General features: G+C 31.7%; 1 long non-coding RNA gene and 1 pseudogene across 1 annotated transcript; both read right to left on the bottom strand.

Annotated features, from left to right (window-relative positions):
- Nucleotides 1-4,412: 4,412 nt before the first annotated feature.
- Nucleotides 4,413-6,400, bottom strand: LOC126845210 (uncharacterized). Its single transcript, XR_007686734.1, has 4 exons — nt 6,287-6,400; nt 5,863-5,971; nt 5,698-5,793; nt 4,413-4,541 (listed from the first exon to the last, which is right to left on the bottom strand). It is a non-coding gene; the product is annotated as an uncharacterized LOC126845210 (long non-coding RNA).
- A 744-nt stretch (nt 6,401-7,144) lies between these two features.
- On the bottom strand, nt 7,145-7,647 carry LOC126845213 (uncharacterized; annotated as a pseudogene).
- Nucleotides 7,648-15,054: the final 7,407 nt, after the last annotated feature.

The raw sequence follows: 15,054 nt of genomic DNA, 5'->3' as shown, positions 1-15,054 counted from the left end.
GTAAATGAATCCGATAAATTCCTATTAATTGCCCATATCGTGATAGAGCAGCTATCTTGGGAGTCAATATTTATGCTGGTACAGTAAGAGGACATGGTGAAGAAGGTTGTTCGATTATATTTAGTACCCCTGAAGCCAGAAGGTAAAAACCATCATTTTAGAAATTACCTGTGTATTGTATATTAAGATGTACAGTAAAACCGGGTTACTTGGGCCATATTTAAGAAATTTTGAATTATGTCGTCTGGCAGCACTGAATTATCTTTTTGTTATCATTATCAATTTATTTACGCGGGAAACACACTAATGCAAACTACTGGAGTACTTACTGCCGAATAAACCAAGGTAATTATTGTTTAATTGTATAATTAAGTAGCATATTTTAAAAGCTATAAAATATATATGAATTAGGTTTAAGTCCTGAGCGCATCTTAGTTGAATGATGAAATATATTTATATGTTATTTAAGAGGTGAATATATTGTAAATCAAATTTAAATGTGGTTATCACCATAATGTAATTAGTACATGATAAGGTCTAGACGTAATCAAATTTAATCAACTTTGGGGTAACTTGGGACACCTGTCCCATGTTACACTACTGTCCCATGTTAAACCTACTGTCACTTTAAAATTAAAAAAAACTTTAATTGTATTAATATTTTCATTATTAATACCAATTAAATAATATATTTTTAGTTTCAAAATGGTTTTTGAATATAAGAAAAAAATAGGAAGTAGACCTTATAAAAATTTTAGCTGTGAAACTTTAACCCAGGCAGTACAAGATTGTAAGAATGGACTATCTTATCGGAAGGCATCTGAAAAATATGGAATACCCAAATCCACTTTACAAAAAAAAAATTGTTTACCAGTAGGAAGACTGGCAGTACTTAGTATAGATGATGAATGTAAACTCCGAGAAGGAATTATAGTGGCTTGTAAATGGGGTTTCCCATTAGGAGGGTATGATATAAGACTTATTGTCAAGTCATTTTTAGACAAAAAAGGTGTTTGAAAAGAGATTTCAAAATAATATGCCAGGAGTTGACTGGTTTAAAGGGTTTATGTCTCGTAATCGAGAGTATCTTAGTGAACGCATGGCTGAAAATATAAAACGATCACGTGCTGCCATATCTGTTTCAACTATTACTACTTACTTTGATGAATTAAAAGTATCTTTAGAAGGTATAACTCCCGAGTGCATAGTCAACTATGATGAGACTTACATAACAGATGATCCAGGTCGTAAAAAAATTATTGCTAGACGTGGTTACCGTCATCCTGAAAGGCTTATGGACTCATCAAAGTCAAATGCATCGGTAATGTTTGCTGGGACAGCCTCCGGCTGTTTATTACCACCATACATCGTATATAAGGCTGAAAATATGTATAACGCTTGGACGGAAATTGGGCCAAAAGGAGCCAGATATAATCGTTCAAAATCAGGATGGTTTGATGGAAGAATTTTTGAAGATTGGTTTTTGTATATTGTACTTCCATACTTCAAAAAACAAGGTGATAAACCTAAAGCTCTCATTGGTAACAACTTGGCCAGTCACGTGTCTCTCCAAATTATAAAAGAATGTGAGCAGAATAATATAAAATTCATGCTACTTCCACCAAACTCTACTCATTTGTGCCACCCTTTAGATGTCGCCTTTTTCAGGCCACTGAAAATGGCTTGGAGAGATTCATTAACACAATGGAAAGCTAAAAATCGTGGATGCATTCTCAAGACTGAATTTCCAAGAGTTCTTAAGAGAGTCTTGGATAAACTGAATGTAAACCAAACTTCAGCACAAAATTTAAAATCTGGGTTCAAAGCTTCTGGAATTTTTCCTTTAGACCCTAGTAAAGTACTCCAGAAATTGACAGATATTCAATTAACAACTACTGATACTTCTACAAACCCAGAGACAAGTTAGGTGCAAACTTTCGAAGAATACCTTTCTGAAAGTAGAGCAAAAGAAACCACATCAGATAGAAAAAGTAGAAAAAAGAAAATGGATGTTGTTCCTGGCAGGAGTGTTAAAAGTGTTGATGAAGATACATTTGAAGAACCCGAAACATTTATAAATAAACCAAGTACTAGTCGTGTTACTACTGAATATTCAGTTCATGATTCTAGTTCTGACGAAGAACAAGAGATATTTTCTAGTTCCTCAAGTGAAGATGAAGAAAATGTTGAACAAAGTGTAATTGTTATGAACAAAAAAAATGACCAGGCAAATCGGGATTTGAAGAAAACGACTTCGTTAAAGTTTAGTATAACAAACGTTTTAAACAAATAGCTAATATTAGTTTATTTACATATTTTACTCATGAAAATATTAAGATTGCTCAGAGAAAGTCCTAATATTTATATTGACGGTACTTTTGATGCGGCTCCATTATTTGGACAACAGTGTCAGCAAATGCTAGTCATCATGGCAAAATCTTTTTGCTATGTAAGTATAATAATTAATTATTTACTAACATACTGTAATATTACAACTTATACTTTAACTATGAATTATAGTTATGATTATGAAGGGATTTCCAATAGTTTTTGCTCTAATGTCCAGAAAGACAAAATGCAGTTTCTACTACAGTAGAAAAAAGAAAAAAATTACTTATACATTAAAAAAATACTGTTTTTGAACCAGTTAAGTTAAAATTTTTTAATTTATTGTTAAAGGCATCATCGAATGATGCTTTTTGATCAATTGAAGATACACTTGTTAACTCCATCAAAATTACTTGAATTATAATTATCGTACAAATTTATAAGAGCTAATAAAATAAACAAGACTTCAGAGGCACACCAATGTAGTACTTTCATATAAGTCGGCAATAGTTTTCAGTTGTCATCAATATCTGTAAACAAGAATCATTAATTTAAAAAGCTTTATGGAGTGCAACCTTTAATTTTCTTCTAAGCAGCACTTCTACATAAGTACGACGTCTACAACTAGGTATAAATATTTAATGAATACAAATAATACATTTTTGGGTGTTGTTGAAAATTAAGGTGCTAAGCTTCCATATATGTACCAATGATTATATTTATAATGTATTAAATCAAAATATTTAACACGTTGGCTATTACAAGAAGGTGAGGATAATTATGCTCAAATATTATTTTATTATGTTTTTTTTTATGAAATAAAAGAGTTTAGTATATTTAATAAAAATATAAAAATGAGAAATATTTACTAAAAAAAATTAAGTTTTATTTTGTGATGATAACCGTGTGATAACAGTGTGGTAACTTGGGAGCTGCTGACTATCTGGGAACCTATGACTGAATGCCGAATTATGTGATAATACACAATACTGTAGTTTTGGCGCAATTTGTTATCAATAATAATGAAGTTAGAGACATGATGATTTTATTGTCAGCTGATAAAATAAGCAAAAAAATAAAAACCCGTACAATATTTATCTATAGTTAAATGTAATAATAATATAATTTAAAAAAGATTTTATACAAGTTTAAAACCAATGGAAATAGTACGTTATGTATTTAATTCAATTTAATCCCCTATCTTCGTACTACGGGAAATAGTACACTATGGTGTACTTTGGAAATAGTACGTTTTGTAAAAATTTGAAGAATTAGTACGTTTTGCTTCATTTTTTCAAATGGATCAACTATTTAATATGGGAAATAGTACGTTTTGACATAATTTGGAAATAGTAACTTTTGATTAACTTTTGCCTTTGGAAATAGTGCGTTTTGACGTCATTCATGAAATTTAAATTGATTTTAACAAAGGAAATAGTACGTTTAGGTAAAATCTGATGGCAGCATTCGATTTCCCGCATTTTTCCCAGTAAGAATTAATATGAAACTAAATTTTGTTAATTTTGGAAATAGTAGGTTCTGGAATGTCGCCTCACAATTATATTAAGTACAAATGTATATACATTCCATTCCTGTGTCTAATAATTAGGAAAACAATTTATTTGAAGCAGACCTTTAATAAAGTTTTTATATTTAATAATTATTATTAAAAATATTAGAAGTAAACTTAAAAAATGCATATAAATACGCAGCTATTTTTTCCAAATTTCTCATCGGTCTCTCAACTCAGATAGGTAGGAAAGTAGGCGTAGGGAACGATAGGTTACGGGATTAAATCTCGGGTCAGCTATAATAAATACGGAATTATTTTTTTGTCCTATTTTAAGTTACAGATGCACGAAATTAGCAACCTCGGCAACATTACAGGGGAGTTTTGTGAAATATCGTGTAGACGCTTTTATGATGTTATAGTAATGTTACATATACTATTGCGTTGTATTATGTTTTTAATTAGGACATTAACGATCCCTATAAAATCGATTCATCGCAAAAATAATAATTAAAACAATGTTTCATGTTGACATAGGTATAACTTCCTATAAACGTTTATATAACACATTGCACAGTGGGTACCATTACAAAATTTAGCTGTTGTATTACGTATATTTTATAATTCGTATAAACTGTTATTTTAAGTCGGAAAGCAGAACAAATCATTTGCTATGCATTTCTACGTTTGACTGGACACATACCTAAAACAAATTTGTATTAGTACATTAGTAAGCTTTATATAATGACCGTCGTATAATTTCATGCATACTTTTAGGGCTAAAGGGTGATATACTCTTATGTCCCGCACGTGAAGTGAGTATAATTTTGTCAAAGGATTTCATTTTATGGGATTGTTTTTGTTTGATTAATGGTTTTTTATGGTTTCGAATTTTCCAGTTGTTATACGATTTTAGAAGTTTTATTGGCTAGGTTTTACTAGACATTTTATGGATAGTTCATACTAAAGTTTGTATACATTTGTTTTAGGCCGCGAGTATTTGGCTTATGCTGGCGGGCACAGTTATTGGCCTTGACTGTGGAATGGGGTACCCGTAATCATACGGGACAGCGTTTAGCCTACGACGCCTGACTAGAATGTACGGAACTAAAGACGATCAGCCGTACGTTCGATTGACAGTGACCGGCTTGATCTCGCCAACAGATGTCCACAGGAATTTCGCAAAGCCGAATTGCTATCTGTTGGAAATACTTTTCTGTCTGTTCAGTAGACGGACAGATTTCAAAACGGTTTTTAACATTTTAGCGGAACTTATTGGAGATTTCGTTGAGGTCATAACCCGCACTTTTTATCCAGGCCGCCTCACATAAACCATTGTATGTATTTCGGCTTTTTTTGCTATATGTGTATTGTCGGTCGTTTTTATATGTCTTTTTTTAATTTTTGGCTTTTTAGGTCGGATTGGTTCCACGTTGGGGTGTTGCCAGCACGTTGCGAGGCCAGAGTGAATCTGCTGGCGAAAAAGACAAACCTAACCGACAACCTAACCTACCAGTATTAGAACGGGAATAACATTTTTAAAAAAAAAAATTGTTTTCCTTGTTTTAAAATCCTTATTTGGGTTAGGTGGAATAGGCCAAGGTACTAGGTACCATTAGTAGATAAGTAGTCATATTATATTGTAAAAATATTTTTCAGATAATTTCATAAAAATGAAAAATCATATATGTAATTATATATATTGAACCAAATATAAAGTAAAGAAAGAGTTTGAAATTTAAATAGCTTAAAAGTAAAGAATGAATTTTATAACAAAAATTGGTATTATTAAAAAGTGACTTTGATGGGTTTTTCCCTGTACCCTTCAATTTCACATATAATTTTTTTTTAGTAAGTACCGTTTTTTGTTGTTTTCTGAAGTCCATGCACAAACATATTCTTTTCATTATATTTGGTCCGTGTTTTCATCATTGGATAAATTTCCAACACATCTACTACAATTAAAAAAAAATTATATCAAAATAATAATTATAATATACAAATTGAAAGAAATCAAATTTTACCACATTAGGTGAACAACAGGTTCTTTATTAGTTCCGAGAATGAAGTAACTGAAGATGTTTCGAGTTGATGATGCATGCAAACTTACACCAACTCCGAGGCCGTGAAATTCTAAAAAAAAAAAAAATTTATAGATTTTTAGATTTATGAAAATTTGTTTGATACTTGATACAAACGACTTAATTAAAAAATTATCATTTTTGACTTAATACTTTGATCTTGTTACATTTTTTTTTATATAATAGTAAGTTGTATTGATAACGGTTATCTACTAAAATAATCTGATAAAGTAGCAGAATGTTTTAATAGTTGATTAGTGGTTTGGTACAACACGCGAATGTTCACTTATGATAATCTACTGTTTCTGACTTAATATGTCGTTTGTACCAAGCATCAAAGAATTTTTATATTTAAAAAAAAACTTACTTTGTGTCACTGTGGACTTCAATTTTTATTTGCTTATACTGATAATCTAACAGAGTAGCACACATTAGGTTAAGAGTCGAACAAATACTAATTTCATTAAAAAATATAGACAACATCGCGGAGGGAAAAAGAATAATTTGTAATCCATTTCACATACACACTAAAATTTTTAGAACTAACAATAATCTTCGATTATAATACAATATAACATGCATACGTATACATTATACTGTCAAGGCTAACATAAAAAAAATATATATATGTATACAAACAAAATCCGACAACACACAAGGGCTGACGCCGAGACGTAGCGGTCTAATCATTCTGTTGTCGCCTGTGATTATTTTTTGATCAACAGCGCATAAGTTTAATAATAATGATAACATAAAATTGAATACAACCATATTATGATATACGTGAATTTCATTCTTATCGCCACACTCAGTTGATTCAGTTCACTCTTTTGATTAAAACACACATGCGCGCGCGCACGGTTTCAGTGCATGTTATTATGTATATATACTATTCTTGTGAAACAAGTTCTAAATTAAATATACAATGTATAAAACAAAATTTAATATTACTTACATTCTGTCAATGGCCCAATATTATTATTATTATTTGTAATACAAATATGTGATGAATACATACTATACTTCTCACTGATAACTGATTCGGATATCACACATAACGCTTAACACACACACACACACACGGTTCACTTTTTCATCAGTTTTAATCAACTATATATATATATATATATTATTATATACATATGAATACTAGAATTATATTTTTCAATACTATATTATATCTCTTAAATTAAATAAGTAAGCAACCCAATATTTTTTTTTTGCTTTACGCGCCATTTAGGCGCTTCGCAGCTTCTACCAAAGTTCTCCAAACTTCTCGATCCTCTGCATCCTCAATACTTGCTCCATTGCGTAATCTCTTCAGGTCGTCCTTAACTCGGTCCAACCACCGTTGTCTTGGCCTTCCTACAGGTCGTTTTTTATTTGGTTTGTTGATGAGTACCTGTCTTATCAGTCCACCTTCTGCACGCCAAACATGGCCAGCCCACTCTAACCTTTTCGACCTTAGAAATCTTTTAAATTGGCTGTATTAAACAGACTGTTTAAGTCAGCGTTTTTTCTTCGCTCGTATACACCAGTATTGGGGTTTAATATAGGCCCATATATTTTTCTAAGTATTTTCCTTTCGAAAGTCAATAGGTTATTCTCGTCACCCTGCGTCGTGGACCATGTCTCACATCCGTACATGACAATGGGGCGCAAGTAGGCAATGCATAGTTTTTTCTTTGTGTCTCTAGAAAGCAGTTTCGATGTGAACATTTTTCTCATTGCATGGTATCCTCGGTTTGCTGCACTTATCCTGGACTTAATCTCGTAATGCATATTATTTTTATGATTTATATTAGCGCCTAAGTACTTAAAATTTTAAAAGCAACCCAATATACATGTTGTATATGTAGTATTTAAATATACTTAAGGCAATTGATAAATAAAAAATAAAACAAATAAAAATAATTATATTACCTTTAATTAAAATAAGTAAGCAACCCAATATACATGTAGTATGTGTAGTATTTAAATATACTTAAGGCCAATGATAAATACAAAATAAAATATAAATTAATAATAATATACTTATCCTTGCATCAGTCATGTCTACTTCTATTTTAGTACACCGATAATAAATTTCATTTTAAATGGATTTAGGTTTTCTTCATCACAATGATAATTATATTACATTTAAAGGACATTGTATAGTTGTTATCTGTTATGGATTTTATTTTTAAGATTCATTCTGTATAATTATATCTATTTGTTATATATAATATGTGTTTTTGTTTTTTGTTTTTAGATCAATGGACAAATTATTACAACAAATTAACAACCAAAAGACTAAGAAAATCTATTTGAAAATGTCAGATTTACAAGTTGAAAAGGTTTAAGTTGTTGAAAGTTTATCTTCTATTGTCACCCGATACGGAAAGGCACTTTTGGCAACACTCAATAATGATTCGGAGCAACTAATTTTACCAAGACTAAAAATGACTGATCAGGAATGCGAACTATACAATCTCAGTGAAGAAAAGTTTAAATTAATATATCATGGGAAAACGGGAAACGCTTATAATTATGATATACAATAATATTATATAACAAATAATTATTGTATCACAATATTTTACAAAATTAAAAATTTGTTATTACAATTATTTGATTGAATAATAGTTTATTATTTTAAATTTAGAATAGATCAAATATCATTGTATTTTACAATTTAACAAAATAATAATAAATAATTATTACTATAAACGTATACACGGAGATTTGTTTATTTATTATATAAATAGATACTTGTGGTTAGGGAGAAAGAATACTACCAAGGTCTTCGCTCATGTCGTAAAAGGCGACTAACGCGACGTAGAGCCCTTTCGACAAGTGGCATTCTGACAGGTCACTTCTTCTTGTGACACACCTTCTCAGGCCCGCAATTAGCACCCAGTGCTACTAGTCGGTCCGCAGTAGTAGGGGATCCCCTTCGGGGCTAACCACAATATTGAATATATTGAATGAGTTTGCAAATTATCTTACTATTGGATACTTATATAAAATCGAAATAAAATAATGGTATTTAAATATTATAACATGTATACATCAGTTATTTATTGTTTGTTACAGTTGATTTGGAAAATGAGTGAAATTACGTTTCTATGTGGGTGTGGCATTTCATTTAGATCTAAAAATGAATTAGATCAACACTGTTTATTCTTGGATAACCACAGACCATCTGTGATTACTACAACCGAAACTGATTCTTTAAAACGGTCTAACGCAGACGATGGATTTATGAATAGAATTAGGAAAAAAATTACTAAGATGGTATGTATGCAAGTCCAAGGTAATGGATTTGTACAATTGCAGTCTGCACTTAATTCTCACGTTCAGACATTCTTTTACAAAAACCAATCAGATATTGAAGGAATAACTGAATTTATTATCGACATTTGTGATGAAATCATTGAACTATTGCAAAATTCTACATAAAACGGTCTTGTAAAATTAAACGTTGTCCTACATGCTACATATTTTCATCAAACGACAGGTCAATCAAAGAATGTTGGATTTAAAACTACTAATAAAAAGATTGATCAAGGAACAGACTACGTGGAGTTATTGGAAAAAATTATACAAAAATTGGAATTCGAACGAGAAACACTTGACATTAAAGGCTCAGGATGGACACTGCTTTTGCTCGATGGCTTATTAATTCGTATTCACAAATATTCACCACTATCAGGAAGCTCTTTTATAGATCTGCCAAAATGTGTAAAAAATAAAAAAGCTATTATTAATGTGAAAAATTCAGATAATATGTGTTTTAAGTGGGCAATCTTAAGTAAATATATGACCGGATGTCGCGAAGAAGTTTGGAATCCTCGTTATATTGAGTTAGACCGAGAAAAAAATATTAACTTTTCGGGTATAGATTTTCACACGCCTATATTTCAAATAAATAAATTTGAACGAAACACCCTACATTATCAGTTAATGTGTTTGCACTGGACGATAAAAACAATGTTTACCCACTGCGAATCACGAAGAAACGGACAAACATGATTGAACATATTGATTTGTTGCTGATAACTTCAGCCGACAGTAACAATCATTACTGTTTTATATCTAATTTTTCTCGTCTTGTCAGTAAACAAAGGACAAACCATCAACATCAAGACTACTATTGTAAAAGATGTTTAAAATCGTTTCATGATGCACCACTCTTAACTCAGCTTTGGGGTGCGATTGGTCTGGATGAACACTTAAAAGAATGTGAAAAGTTCAAAGAAGCCAGGGCTGTACTTCCGGATCCGGGATCAGAAAAGGCTATTTTAAAATTCAATAACATCCGCAGAGAAGTACCAATAACATTAATAGTGTATGCAGATATGGAATGTTTGTTAAAACCGGTCAATAAACAAATAACAAATAGTTCATGTATACAGAACGAACATATCCCTATAAGCTACTGCTTCTACGTTCGTCCAGACCCAAACATACTGCCCGACAACATATGTGACGTCTTACCAAAAGCTCCAGTGTTGTACCGTGGTCCGGATGCGGCAAAACATCTTGTCAACGCTTTAGTAGCTTTGGGCCGACAAGTATTGGACATATTGAAAACAAATATTGATATGTATCAATTGACTGTATCTGAACAAGACAAGTTCGATAAAACATCCCGGTGTGAATCTTGCTCGGTGCCGTTTGGAGATAAATGTGTAAAAGTACGTGATCACAACCACTGGACGGGAAAGTTTGATTTTTGAAAGATGATTGCGCATGTGCATGGATCATCGATTTGATCCCCTCCCGTGGAATTACAAATACAACTAGAATATTTGTCGTCGTTTTCTGCTGCAGAAAATCCAAGTTGTTGCGCCATGTTTTTCATAATTGAATATTTTCTTGACATTTTCGACACCGATTTGAAAAACGTGCTCCGTTCTGGAAACGTTATAAACAATCTTTCGAGTTGATTGTCGATTTTTTGCAACAAGTCCATTGTAAATCACTACTCACACTAAACTAAAATTTAATTATTGAAAACCCGGAGCCGCAGCCGCAGCCGCCGCCGCATGGTAAAAGGTAAGTTAACACGAGCGCGCAGCTATGATGAAATCGTACGACGTGTGTGAGTCATTAAGGTGGCGCAACCAAGGGGGGTCCCCGGGTCCAGACCCCCCCCCCTGAGTATTTCTAAAGTGAAAAATTGGGAAGGTAATTTTAGTTATTGTCTAATTATATTTTACAGTAAACACTATTTATTTATTTCAGCAATATAATAGTTTAGTATTGCCTGCTTTGCAGCAGATAACAAATCATTATCACATATTGAAACCGTGGTATAAGGTCTATGATATCACGTCATAATCATTGATTAATATAATATAATAAATAACCATGATTGTATACATTGACATAAACGTGTTTACGTTTATGGCAATCGCTTATCGCAATAATATTTAACCTACTATTATCAAACAACAATTTAATTTTCATCTTAACTAAACCCTATAGGCAGTCGGTTAATATAAAATTGTGAATTTTGTATTTTGTATATAATTAATAATTATTTATGTTTTTTTAATTATGAAACGTATAAATGCTTATTTTAAAAAATCAGATTCATCAGAATCAAATCCTAAAAATTCTAAACTTACCACTAGTGATGTTCAAACTTCTAATACAGAAACAAAGGCTGTAGTCGATCATAGCATTTTCGATATTAGCATATATGTTGGTAAAAAATTGACCGATGCTGAAAGAATTAATTATCTAGAAAACATATACATTCCAGGTAAGAATTTTTCATTTCCTTCTACTGAGCATGTCAAAAAACTATTAAAATTTCAGTATAGCTGTCTAGAAAAATGGAATTGGCTTGCCTATAGTAAAGTAAAAAATGGCGCTTATTGTAAATATTGTGTGCTTTTTTCTCAATCAAAAGGTGGTAAGGGTAGTCAGCCGCTAGGTCAGCTTTGCACAGAAGCTTTTAACAAATGGAAACACGCTGTAGAAAGGTTTAATAACCATGAAAAAGAGAATTATCATCAAAATAGTGTAATCGATTTTCAATCAATTACTGCAATCATTACAGGAAAATCTGACTCTGTTTATCATCAACTAAATAAAGCTGAAAAAATTCAAAAAGAAAACAATCGAAAAATTATTGTTCCAGTAATTGAATCGGTACTTCTATGTGGACGACAAGGCATCGCACTTAGAGGTCACCGTGACTCTGGAGTCCTTAAACTTGAAGATCCATTAATAAATGAAGGTACTTTTCGGGCATTATTGAGATTATTCCTTAAGGCAACTGTAAAATCTGGTGGTGAAAGTTTTTTATTAGCTAGAGAAAATTGTAGTAAAAATGCACAATACATAAGTTGGAAAATACAAAATGAAATTGTAAGCATCTGTTATGAAATTATTTCATCAAAAATTGTAAAAAGAATTAATTAACATAATTTTTTTTCAATAATAGCCGATGAAACAGCTGATATATCGGGTATTGAACAGTTTGCTCTATGTACTCGTTATTATGATAGTAAAAACAAAAATATTCGTGAAGATTTTTTGAAGTTTGTTCCGGTATATGATGTAAGTGGAAAAAGTTTAGCAAATCATATAATTACTGAGTTAAAAGAATTAAATATCGAAGTAAAAAATCTACGAGGTCAAGGTTACGATGGGGCGGCAAGTATGAGTGGGAAATTTAATGGAGTTGCAGCTTTAATAAAAAAAGGACATCCAAGAGCATTATATGTGCATTGTAGTGCCCATAATCTTAATCTGTCTGTCTCAAATGCATGTAATATTCAAGGAATAAGGAATACTTTGAATACAATAGAAGCATGTTATAATGTTTTTTAACACTCCGAAGAGACAACAGTTTTTTTCAACACATTTAGACGAATTAAAAAAAAATGAATCTTCATCTTCAAAAGAAAAACTGAAAAGACTATGTCCTACTAGGTGGATTGAGCGTTACAACTCAATTGAAACATTTTATGAATTTTTCCCTGCAATTTTAAATTGCTTAGAAGAAATAATTTTGTGGAACGATAGTGATACATCAAGTAAAGCAAATCATCTTCTATTAGCTATACAAGCATCAGAATTCAACGTAGCCCTAACTATTCTGAATTATATTTTTCAATATACTCATTCGCTTTGTAAATATTTACAGACCAAAAATATTGATCTATCGGAAGCTATGGAACACATAAGTTTAGTAAAAAACCAATTAATGTCTATAAGAGAAAACGTTACTCTTGAATTTAACAAACTATAAAATGATCTTAATATAAGATTAAATGATTTTGAAATTACAATTAAAATTCCTAGATTAGCAAAGCGTCAAAAACACCGCATGAATATCCCAGCAAAAGATGCTGAAGAATATTTTAAAATAACTTTATTTATTCCATTTCTTGATTCGTTCATTCAACAACTCAATGATCGTTTTATGAATCATAAAAACATTATAAGTGGATTCCAAATGTTAATAAAGTGTTCAACATTCAATGAAGAAAGTCTTAAAGATCTTGTTGAATTTTACGGCGATGACGTTGATAATTTTGATCTTGTAAAATCGGAAGCTTTATTGTGGACTCGTTATCTAAGTGATAGTAACATTCAATTAAAAAATGCAATCGACGTATTAAATAAATGCAACCCAGATTTTTTCCCAAACATTTTCAAGCTTTTGCAAATACTCGTTACACTCCCTGTAACATCCTGCGAAGCTGAAAGGTCATTTTCCACACTCAAACGCATCAAAACTTTTTTAAGAAACTCTACAGCAGACAAAAGATTAAATGGACTAGCTGCTCTCAATATCCACTACGATATAAATGTACAATCCGAAGAAATAATAAATCGTTTAGCGACTTCAAAGCGTCGTTTGGACTTAATTTTATAAACTAATATATTTTACTTTTTATTATTTATACATTAACACAAAAAAAAAAATTAAATTAATTATTAACGTGATTATTTATGATTACATTTTTTGTATTATAATTTTGGACCCCCCCAGGGTTTTTTTCTGGTTGCGCTACTGTGTGTGACCGTCACATTTACCTCGGCTATTTTTGCGTGGGGCGTATGATAATTATAATATACCGATTTGACGTCATCACGTAGCTTTATGCTAAAAACGAAGAAAGATTTATTAATTTTATTGAACACCCGTGTTTTCGCCGGCAAAGGTAGGACGATTAAATCGGTTAGATCGAAGATCTCCGAAATAAAAAGGGATTTAGGATTAAAAACTTAATTTTTTTTTTTGTTAATTTATAAATCCACTGTGGCAGTGGCTGTGGCTTGAGTGGCCTCAATGGACACAACGCCTTCCCATCGTCTTGCTGGCACTTGAACACGTACGTTCGCATTCGTCGACATAACCTTTTTGTACCTTTATATTATTTTTGTAATACTTTCTCGAACTTGTTTGCTTTGTAATAAAATATCGCAGTTCTTTCGACTGCCCTACTTTGTACGCCTTCGTGTTGATATTTTATTTTGTTAGCGACACGCTTGGCGTGCCGCTACAATATTTATAGTAAAGAATGACTACCGCCTACGCGAGGACGATGACGAGGTTCTCGAATTTATCGGGCAAATGGAAATGGCGCGATTTAGACAGAGTCAAGAAAACATCCAGTATGTTTTAGCAGATGCCAACATCTTAACACCGCGGCATAATAACATTGGCCAACAACACATATGCCTGTGTTTCGTCTGGCTAAAAGTGCTTGTGACAAGATTGTGTTGATGATGTGAGGGGCAGAGGGCGCTGTCCTATTTCCAATTCTATTATTGTAATATACAATTTTATACAATAACTATAGTATATATACTTGTTATAGAACTTGTTGAATTTTACAGCGATGACATTAATAATTTTAATCTTGTGAAATCAGAAGTTTTATTATGTAGTCGTTTTACAGGCGATAGTAACATTCAACTGAAAAATGCAATTCTGATTTATTCTCAAACGTTTTTAAGCTCCTACAAATACTGGCCACACATCCCGTCACATCTTGTGAAGCTGAAAAGTCATCTACGCTCAAATGCATTTAAAGATATTTAAGAAACTCTACATCCGAGTCAAGATTAAATGGACTAGCTGCAGTAGAAGGGGAATGTATGTACTGGAACAATGGGGTGATTGGG

The sequence above is a fragment of the Adelges cooleyi genome, unplaced genomic scaffold, assembly GCF_023614345.1.
Source record: "Adelges cooleyi isolate 19-005CV unplaced genomic scaffold, UGA_ACOO_1.1 ACOO_flye_CR_arks_rails_tigmint_CR_PRNA_713, whole genome shotgun sequence".
NCBI classification, from domain to species: Eukaryota; Metazoa; Arthropoda; class Insecta; order Hemiptera; family Adelgidae; genus Adelges; species Adelges cooleyi.
Note: the sequence above shows the minus strand (reverse complement) of the source record. Positions and strands in the feature narration are given on the sequence as shown.